The sequence below is a fragment of the Syngnathus floridae genome, chromosome 19, assembly GCF_059516105.1.
Source record: "Syngnathus floridae isolate MCC-2025c chromosome 19, RoL_Sflo_1.0, whole genome shotgun sequence".
In the NCBI taxonomy this organism is placed as follows: domain Eukaryota; kingdom Metazoa; phylum Chordata; class Actinopteri; order Syngnathiformes; family Syngnathidae; genus Syngnathus; species Syngnathus floridae.
Genome location: NC_142431.1, coordinates 3,492,176 through 3,500,996, shown reverse-complemented (window position 1 = coordinate 3,500,996; position 8,821 = coordinate 3,492,176). Strand labels below are relative to the sequence as shown.

Below are 8,821 nucleotides of genomic sequence, written 5' to 3'. Positions count from 1 at the left end.
TAAAGCAACTGTTTCAATATTAATATCATAGTAAAGAATGGAAACGTTTGGAAAAACTAAATAATGCAACAAATATATTAAAATATGCCAGTTATTTAATTTGGGAAAGTTGAACCTAGTTTTTTTTAAACCAGTGTCATTCATATTTAAGATTATATCAATATATTATAACTAGATAATCAATTATATAGTGATAAACATGTAAAAATATCGAACAGAGAATATTTGTCGCCTTTAACTGTATATTATTGTAACTAAATTTTCACATGAGCGATGAAACGATGCAATTTGTCTTGACAATATTTGAAATATGAGCTTAACTGGTTCTGTTTAGCGTAGTTCTTTTCATTCCTGCTTCAGGGGTGACGTCTTGTGGTCAAACTATGGTATTGCAGTCTAATGCGCCAATTGCAAAATAATAACTGTATACGAATAAGTACTGTATATGATAAAAAAATGCCTTGCAAAAATAAAATGTTAACCTAATTTGACCACATCTATGCATGTATTTTAGGAAGGCCTGAAAAGATCATGAAATACAGTTCTCGACACAGAAAAAATTAGAATGACTGAAATATTGAAGATTAAAAAAAAATCTACACTTTATGTGGTGAAATGTGCAAATCTCAACAGCACTCGTGCGCTCGTGTATGTTAATGTTACACTAAATCGCGTGAATTGTTATTCTTCGGGTCCCAGCAGTTCATTATCCTACCACTAGATGTCGCTCAATAACAGCACTTGATACATTAAAGTGCTGCACTCCAACTGCGTTGTTGAGTTGTCACAGTCACACCCAACTCGTCCAAAAGACTGTGATAATATTATTCTCTTCTTTTGTAGTGTAAGGCACATATTCACATTTAAAAAAAAAAAAAAAAAAAAAAAAAAAAAAGCTCACGGGACAGCAACAAACAAAAAGTACTATGTGCAAAATAGTGAGAGGTGGGAAAATTTCTGTTTTGGGTGTAAAAAACAATCACCACTGATGTTCTTCACATAGGGCCTAATAACTTGGACGTGATTCTCCTCATCTTAAAGCAAAAAAAAAAAGAAATACAGACCATATAACAAATGAAGACTTGTGTTTCACTGAAGTTAAATGTCCACATTCAGTCTATGCTGCAGCCTGCAAATAAAGCCACTCACCATGAAATGGTCACTCGGCTCTGAAATGGAGAGAATCACTCACATGGCGAAGCAAGTTCACTTAGTTGGGGGCGGTGCAGGTAAGCGATAGACACTTTGAGGCACAGACTTATTGCATCCCTCCATAGATATCTGCCAACGTCCACACAAACATTAGTGGGAGGGGGGGGGGGGGACAAAATTACAGAAATCTGCTAAGTTTGACAAATGGCAGGCGTAGCTTTGCCACTAGCTATTAGCCTGCAATGATTAATAAGTGAGAAAATAATTGCACTTCATTGAGATTGATGACGCCCCATTTAACCTCCCCTCTCGTCGAGATGAGCCTCGGACATGCTGCTGCTGCCGCGCCGGGCCTCTAACACAAACACTTTTTAAATGATCCTACAGGGCATTTTTTTCAAACGCCTTGCAGCGCTCTGATCATAAGTTCATTGTTAGTAAGTGAAAAACAATGATCTGAGCTCTAGGAGGCCTCTGGGAATCTCCCTCCACCAATATAGAAGCATTTAAGTCGCACACCGAAGGGAATCAATGCCAGCGGAGCCACCATTAAGTCCAAAGCTAACGAGTTTGTGAGTTTGGACTTCTTATTGCGTGTGGAATCTGATGGCGTGTTTCGAAACATGTGTAAAAGATTGCGATTTTCTCGGGTTAAAAGGCAAACCCGACGAGTGCCGTCGCGCCTCTCAATCTGCAAAGAGACGCGGTCAAGGTTATTAAAGAAGGATGTCGCGGCGCAAGATGGCCGCCGTTGTGACCAGAGGCGGTGTGCGGAGATAAATGGTTGACCCAGCCTGGTGTCAGGTTAGGATTGATGCCACTATCAGCACCACTGCTTTCCCAATGATTTTCTCAAATCTCTGATAGAGTGTGTTATCTAGTTACTGGCATGAGGGCAACGGCCTACGGGCATGAGAGAAGGTCAATCTATGAGGACAATCTTTGTTGGACTAAATGAGAAAAAAGACCTCACAAAAAAGAATAAAAAAGCAGCTGCTAGGTCTCTGGGATAAGATAAGCCAAATTACTTCTCTTTAGTAGGATAGGCCTCGGGGACAAACATTAAAAAAAAAAGTGAGGCAGCTGTTTTGGCTCTTCTAACTTCAGTGTTGGAGATTTCACCCGGATGCTTCCTTGAACTAATGTGGGCTAGGAACCCCTTGAGGAACGGGGCCGCTCATCTGCATTCACCTAATGGATGGACTTGACGGGAGAATTTCCAGAATAGATCACGCCGTGTAAACAACCTGCATCAACATCTTTTGAACGTTTGACTAATTTACCCGTTGAGGTCCTGATCGATAATCGCGTGTCGATAATGATGGAGAGGCGTGCGAGCGAGGGGGAAATGATTCCACTCATTGTCGGAGAAAAATGAAGGTGGACGTCACCTCGGGGGTGCGGCAAGATGTCCACAGGTGCTCGATGGAAGAGAAGATGAATGACCACATTTTGGTGGGGCTTCCTTCATCACTATCATTTTTATAATGCAATAATTATTAATGATGCTTTTTATATTTTGCAAACAGATGAATCTGGGTAACGCTATAAAGACTTCTACACCACCTCAGGGACTAATTGAAGATGCTGTTCTGCAACAACATCTCAATAAATTCATTCAGTCTGTCACCACCGTTTACTCTGTTGATCCAACACCAACTGATAAAATGTCACCCTCATCACGGGGAAATCATTAGAGGCCGTTCAGGAGCAATGAAATCTTACTAACTGACACGTTGAGAGACTTGAACGTAATAATATAACAGGAACAACACGATGGGAAAGAATCACAGGCCTTTCTTCTTGCAAAGTTTCAAAAAGGGGGAGGGGGGGTATTAAAACAGTTTGAACATTGTGCTCTAAGTGGATTGGGTTCCTGTCAGAGCTGAATGCTTGGACATTGATAAATTTCCTCCTGTGTGGGATCAATAACTCTCACCTCTCAGCCCTGGGCTCCTTTGGAGTGGGACGTCATAATTACTCTGTCAGACTGAATGTCTGTCTGTGTAAAGAGTGGAGACTGTGTGTGTGTTCCAAGCAAGATTTTTAACTAAATGTGTGTTTGTCTCTGTGAAAAAATGCCGAAATATTTTACAGCTTTGGTTTGTGTGATTGCGGAGGCCCGGTTTTTTGATTTGACTCATGATTGGCTGTGAATGACAGCCCGGCATCCCACCTCGACTTTCTCCTCCCACGGCGTTTTGTGAGCTTGTCATTTTCGCCAATCGGCGAACAGATCTGACAGTTGCCATGACACGCAAACACATGCAAGTGCACGTACAAACACGTGCACGTGCCCTCCAACCTAAAAAAAAAAAACTCTAATCTAATAAAAACCTGTTAAACCCAATGCCCCTCTGGTTATACCATTTAAAAATATTTTCAAGCAATTTTTGTATATAATAGTCGATTTTAAATGATGTTAAGATGAATGAAACAGCAAATGAAGCTTCATGAAGCACTTGTAATGTCTTCCGACTCCTCTAGATGGTGCTCTTAGTTTGAAAATTATTCAATGGATTGAATTTTCACTGCTTTTAAAATAAAAGTGAGATTAACGTAGAGATGCATATGTTTGTGTCCACACACACGTTCATGTATAAGGCACCATGCGGGGCCACGGTTAGTTAAAGAGGCAGCCCGTGGAATTAAAAGTGAACGATGCGAGGACAGGCGTTCCCCTCATAAAGCCGCCACAATAATAACAATAATCGGTGAGGCAATAATAACCTCGATGCTCATTTAGACATCAATACTAATCGTGCTCATTTGGAGGACAATAATAACAATCAGGCTCATTTAAAGTGCTCTTTCTCCACAGAGAGCTCCAAGCGCCTTTGGGCTTGGCTGGTGCTTAACCTAATGATAATAGTTATGATTCATGGCTCAACTCTCCTCCTTGCATGTTTCTGCGTGCCACATAAACACTTGGGAGAGGGGGGGGTGGGCTTCACTTTGGGGGATTAACCACTCGGGAAAAAATCGGGACTGAAGGTTCGGGCGATCGACTCTGCTTTTGTTGCAAAAAACCGTGGTCAGGTTCTGTTATACCTCTCCACGGTCATCTTGAAGACATAAAAACATTCAATTCTCTGGATGTGATTTGACATCCTATCATCCTAGCTCATCCTATCCAACCCCCCTCAGCTTTGAACTCTTTGCTCTGCAACATTTCGAAGGCACACACGGAATAATTCCAATGGTCCGGCACTGATTTGCTCTAAGAAAGTCGGACAGAAGATCGGTTCTGCGCCGCTTGGCAAGATCAAAAGCTCCACTGACGGAGTCGGACGCTATCACGGAGCTCTCATTTCACTCACAGACGAGTGTGAAATGACTTCATCTGCTGAGTGGACTCACATAAGGCACCGTGATACTTCTGACCCTTCTGTCCTCTCACTATTCTTTTAGTCTTCCATTCCGAGGTGGTTGAGAAGATGCAGCCCATACTTCTTCTGCTGGATTTTGAGTGCTAAAACTAGCATCTTTGAACAATTTGTATCATCCTTGGCCCATTTGCAACGTCTCTAAAGATTTATGGAAATAGGGCATGTCATTTTTGTGTAGTTACCCCGGGCAATCAAAACATACAAATTCCTGCATGGTGGAAGATAAGTCATCCTTGAATAGTTGAAGGAAAAGTTTTTAAATTTGCGTTATAAAAATATTTTCTTATTAGTGAAAATATTTGAAAAAAAAAAAATATATATATAATTAAAAAAAAAAATATATATATATATATATAAATCTTATTAGTGAAAATATTAGTGAAAATAGTTTCTTAACTCACATCGTGACACAGTCTTATTTGCTTTTAATTAAATTTTGGGTAATATTCCTTCAATTTCGCTTATATTACATTTTGAGTTACAAATGAGCCAACAACACGACAAACCGACCCAGGAAAGAAAATAATCATCATCTCGGCGTCATGTATGTTGCAGTATTGTCGTCCACCGTTAATTGTTTCTTTCGTTATAGGGAAATATGCTAATTAGCAAGGAGCAGGCCTGCAGAAGCTGGCAGTGAACATTGTTACCACTCGCACTTGAACGCTTCAAGAGGAAAAGGGGGGGCAGCAATTTGCTGAAACTTCTGAGCCTGAACCATTTGAATAATTTAGCAGAGAATATTATAAATCAGCTTGATTATTTCAGCAATGGTCTCAAACATCATGCGGCAAAGCTTCGCTGCTAATGGAGATCCCAGCGCGCTTGGCGGCCACATAAGCCAGGATGGGAGGGGTGGGGGGTTGGGGGGGCTAGTGGGAAAGCATAACGAGATAACAAGAGTCGACTTATCGCAAGGATTTCTTCATCTCCTTTCATCCTTGCTCTTAATTTCCTCCTTCATTAAAGGAGGAGTCCGACACAGGCGACTGAGAACCGTCTGCTTGGTCCTCCTTTTCTCTCCCATGAGCATCCTGGTTAACTGTTTAGGCTGATGACTGAGAATATTGCATGTTCACACACACACACAAACACACACACACTCTTGCCCAGAGCGAAAGGCCCCAGGCAGTCTCATTCCTACTCGCCAAGGGCGATCATGCTGCTTCTATGATACTTTAACTGTGGGATGTCAGGGAACATTATGCCTTTTAAAACACATCTCTACAGACGCTGCAGAAACATCTTCCTTTATGGCCAGAATACTTATTTCGTAGAAGCAAACCGATCGGCTGTTAATCGTTCCATCTATTAATCTCTTAATGATCAAAGTCGTGATGACTAAAATGAGAGGGTTTACCTTGAGGAAATCAAACAAAATGGCAGCTCAGATCCTTTTAAGTCGTCTTGAAAAGTCTGAAAGTGAAAGCATACCAAGTTGCTGACATGTTGCTCCAGCAGGAAATCCATAGCACCTTCCCTCCCCTTGGATTTATTCCCTGTCTGGACCCTTGAAGATAAAATAAAAATGAAACTAAGTGACTCTGACGTGTTTTTCTGTTGCAAAAAAAATCATTGTTTGTTATTATGGTGACTTGATATCTGTGATTTCTCATAGCTGAAGGTTCTGACAAATCCAGACAAAAAAAAAAATCTGACTTTTAATAAGAGAGATTTTAACATCAGAGGGCTTTGAATAGAAGTATTTCCTGGATTCATGCAATAAGGAGAACATATTAAGAGCAGAGCAGGGGAATTTGCAGAGCTCTTCATAGATATTAATATTTAATGAATTGCACATTTGACTGGCCCTTTAAAATGTTACAGATGTGGGCAAAGTCTGTTTTGATACTTATTAACTTGGCCATTTTTAGTTTTGTCTGACAGCTACAACAGAACACACAAAAACTTTCCTTTTATTTCTGCACACACACACATTGAGTGTGTGTTTGGCTGTGGGCCGACACGGTGTTAATTGGATAATGATAGGTACAAATGACAATGACAAATCCCCGGTGCTGTGACCACAATAAGGCGCTGCTGTCTAGGTTTAATAACCCGCCTTAACCTAATATGGTTTGGTTGAACATACAAACACCAGGCACACTTGAGCCAACCTTATCTGACCTTGTGGTTAATATTTGGTCTCAAATGTAATCATTAAGATTACGAGGTCTTCTGTCTCCATGGAGATGAGAAATCATATTATAATCATGGGAAGATTATTTTTTCAACAATGTAAAGGACAGAACAGATGTGGCATCACTTTTGCAAAGTAAGCTAATTGTTAAATTAGCTTTCTTTTTTTTAATTATGTCTCTTTCTTCACTATGCTACCACCCACTGGTCAATTTCGGTACTTTTTCCTTTTCATTCATTTTTTCCTCCTTTTTATTGTTTTTTAAAATCTGCTCAGGTGTGGCATCACTTTTGCAAAGTAAGACAATTGTTAAATTAGTTTTCTTTTGTTTAATTATGTCTCTTTCTTCACTACGCTGCCACCCACTGGTCAATTTCGGTACTTTTCCTTTTCATTCATTTTTTCCCTCCTTTTTAATGTTTTTTAAAATCTGCTCAGGTGTGGCATCACTTTTGCAAAGTAACCTAACTGTTAAATTAGCTTTCTTTTTTTAATTACGTCTCTTTCTTCACTATGCTGCCACCCACTGGTCAATTCTGGTACTTTTCTTTCATTTTTTTCCCTCCTTTTTATTGTTTTTTTAATCTGTGTGATTTCTTAATGACTTTTTTCTAAAGGAAATTTTGAAAACTTCCTTGTCATTGCTCCAAATAATGCAAGAACATATCCCTTTCCTTTCCACCTTCTCCTATCTCCTCTCCTTTTTTGTCTCATCGGCCTATAACAGGGAAGATGATGGGCAATAATTCATCAGAATGCAGGCTGCCTCAGACACGGTCACATTAATTGGATGTCCATATTAAATGGAAAATGAGAGCCACGTTGAGGAAAAAAGAGGATGACTGACTCTCTTGGCTGCGATTGACCTATGGGGAAAAGACGCTGCCCTTTTCCGCAACGCTCTCCCTCACCCAGTTTTCTCTGCTCCCGTCACTCTGATGGATATCAAAGCATTCATTTTCTGACCCCTCACCTGGAAGCAGATTAAGCACTCTGATTCAATAGGGCTGTTAATGGGGGCGCCAAAAGTTTATGAGGATTCCCGGAAAAGGCCAGGGAAATTAGATTGTAAGCTAACAGATTTATTGCTCTGTTTCAACACATTGTAAAAAGATTATAGGACCTCCAGGCAGGTTGGAGGGACGTATGCGACGTGTCTCTCGGTGTGAAGGAGAAGATTTTTGCGCTCATATATTTTCAGATCGTCGACACTGACACGGCAAAGACAAGCATGGCACTGGGACGAGGGCACGCATGTGCTTGGCTGTAACCTGGATATTTTGTGATGTGACCTGAGGTCTTCTTTTCGACTTGCACCTTTACCTAACCGTGTTGCTGAAATCACATTTTGAATCATGCAAATTTGTTCAAGTCTTAAAAAAAAAAAATCTGTATTTTTACTTGAGTTTGACACCTGTGGTTTAGATAATCAACATTTCTTTTTGCTTTTATTGAAACTGTGTGGTCATTTTTGATTATTAAATCATTGTTTGAAAATTAAATGGGTCTTGCCAGACTATATCGGGCACTCGCTAATGCTGGCAACAAGTGCTATATCATAAATTGTCAGTTTAATAATAATAATAAATTTTATTTACAGACAAGACAATTAATTCAAGAAAAATAAACACTGAGATAATGTAGTTTCAAAATTGTGCACACCCTTACATGGCTGTTCAAAAGCAACCAATCAGATTCAAACTCATCTAAAAGGGTGTCGGCACACACCTGCCACCTGTTTAACAAGAACTCCAGTAAAGTTAATCTGCTCTAGCAAGGATTTTATGATCTTTTTTTTTTATTTCTAGCAGGAGCTTGGTTGCTTTGAGCTGGCACTGACTGGTTTTTGGAGCTGCTCATAATTCCTTGGCTCTTGTTTAAGGCCTAAGGTGAAGTGAAGAAAAACCAGCCCAAGGCATAATGCAGCCACCACCATGCTACAATGCAAGGTATTGTTTTCTTGAAATATTTATCTCCTCTATCCTGACATATTGCAAACTGTGAGTTTAAGGAGTTGACGAAATATAAAGTGCTGAGTGTGCAGATAGTGTGAAATCGGTGGTGGAACATGTGCACGGCGAGCTAAATTTAGATTGACCGACCAGGGTTGAAGTGTCTCCGTAGGCTAAGTTGGGGTTCA

The 8,821-nt window shown here is 40.1% G+C and overlaps 1 long non-coding RNA gene across 2 annotated transcripts in view; it reads left to right on the top strand.

Annotated features, from left to right (window-relative positions):
* The first annotated feature begins 8,403 nt into the window (after positions 1–8,403).
* LOC148381681 (uncharacterized) overlaps positions 8,404–8,821 on the top strand; it is a 76,704-nt gene continuing 76,286 nt past the window's right edge. For both annotated transcript variants that reach the window (XR_015854463.1, XR_015854462.1), the window contains exon 1: positions 8,404–8,630. This is a non-coding gene — a long non-coding RNA (uncharacterized LOC148381681). The remainder of the gene's footprint in view (positions 8,631–8,821) is intronic.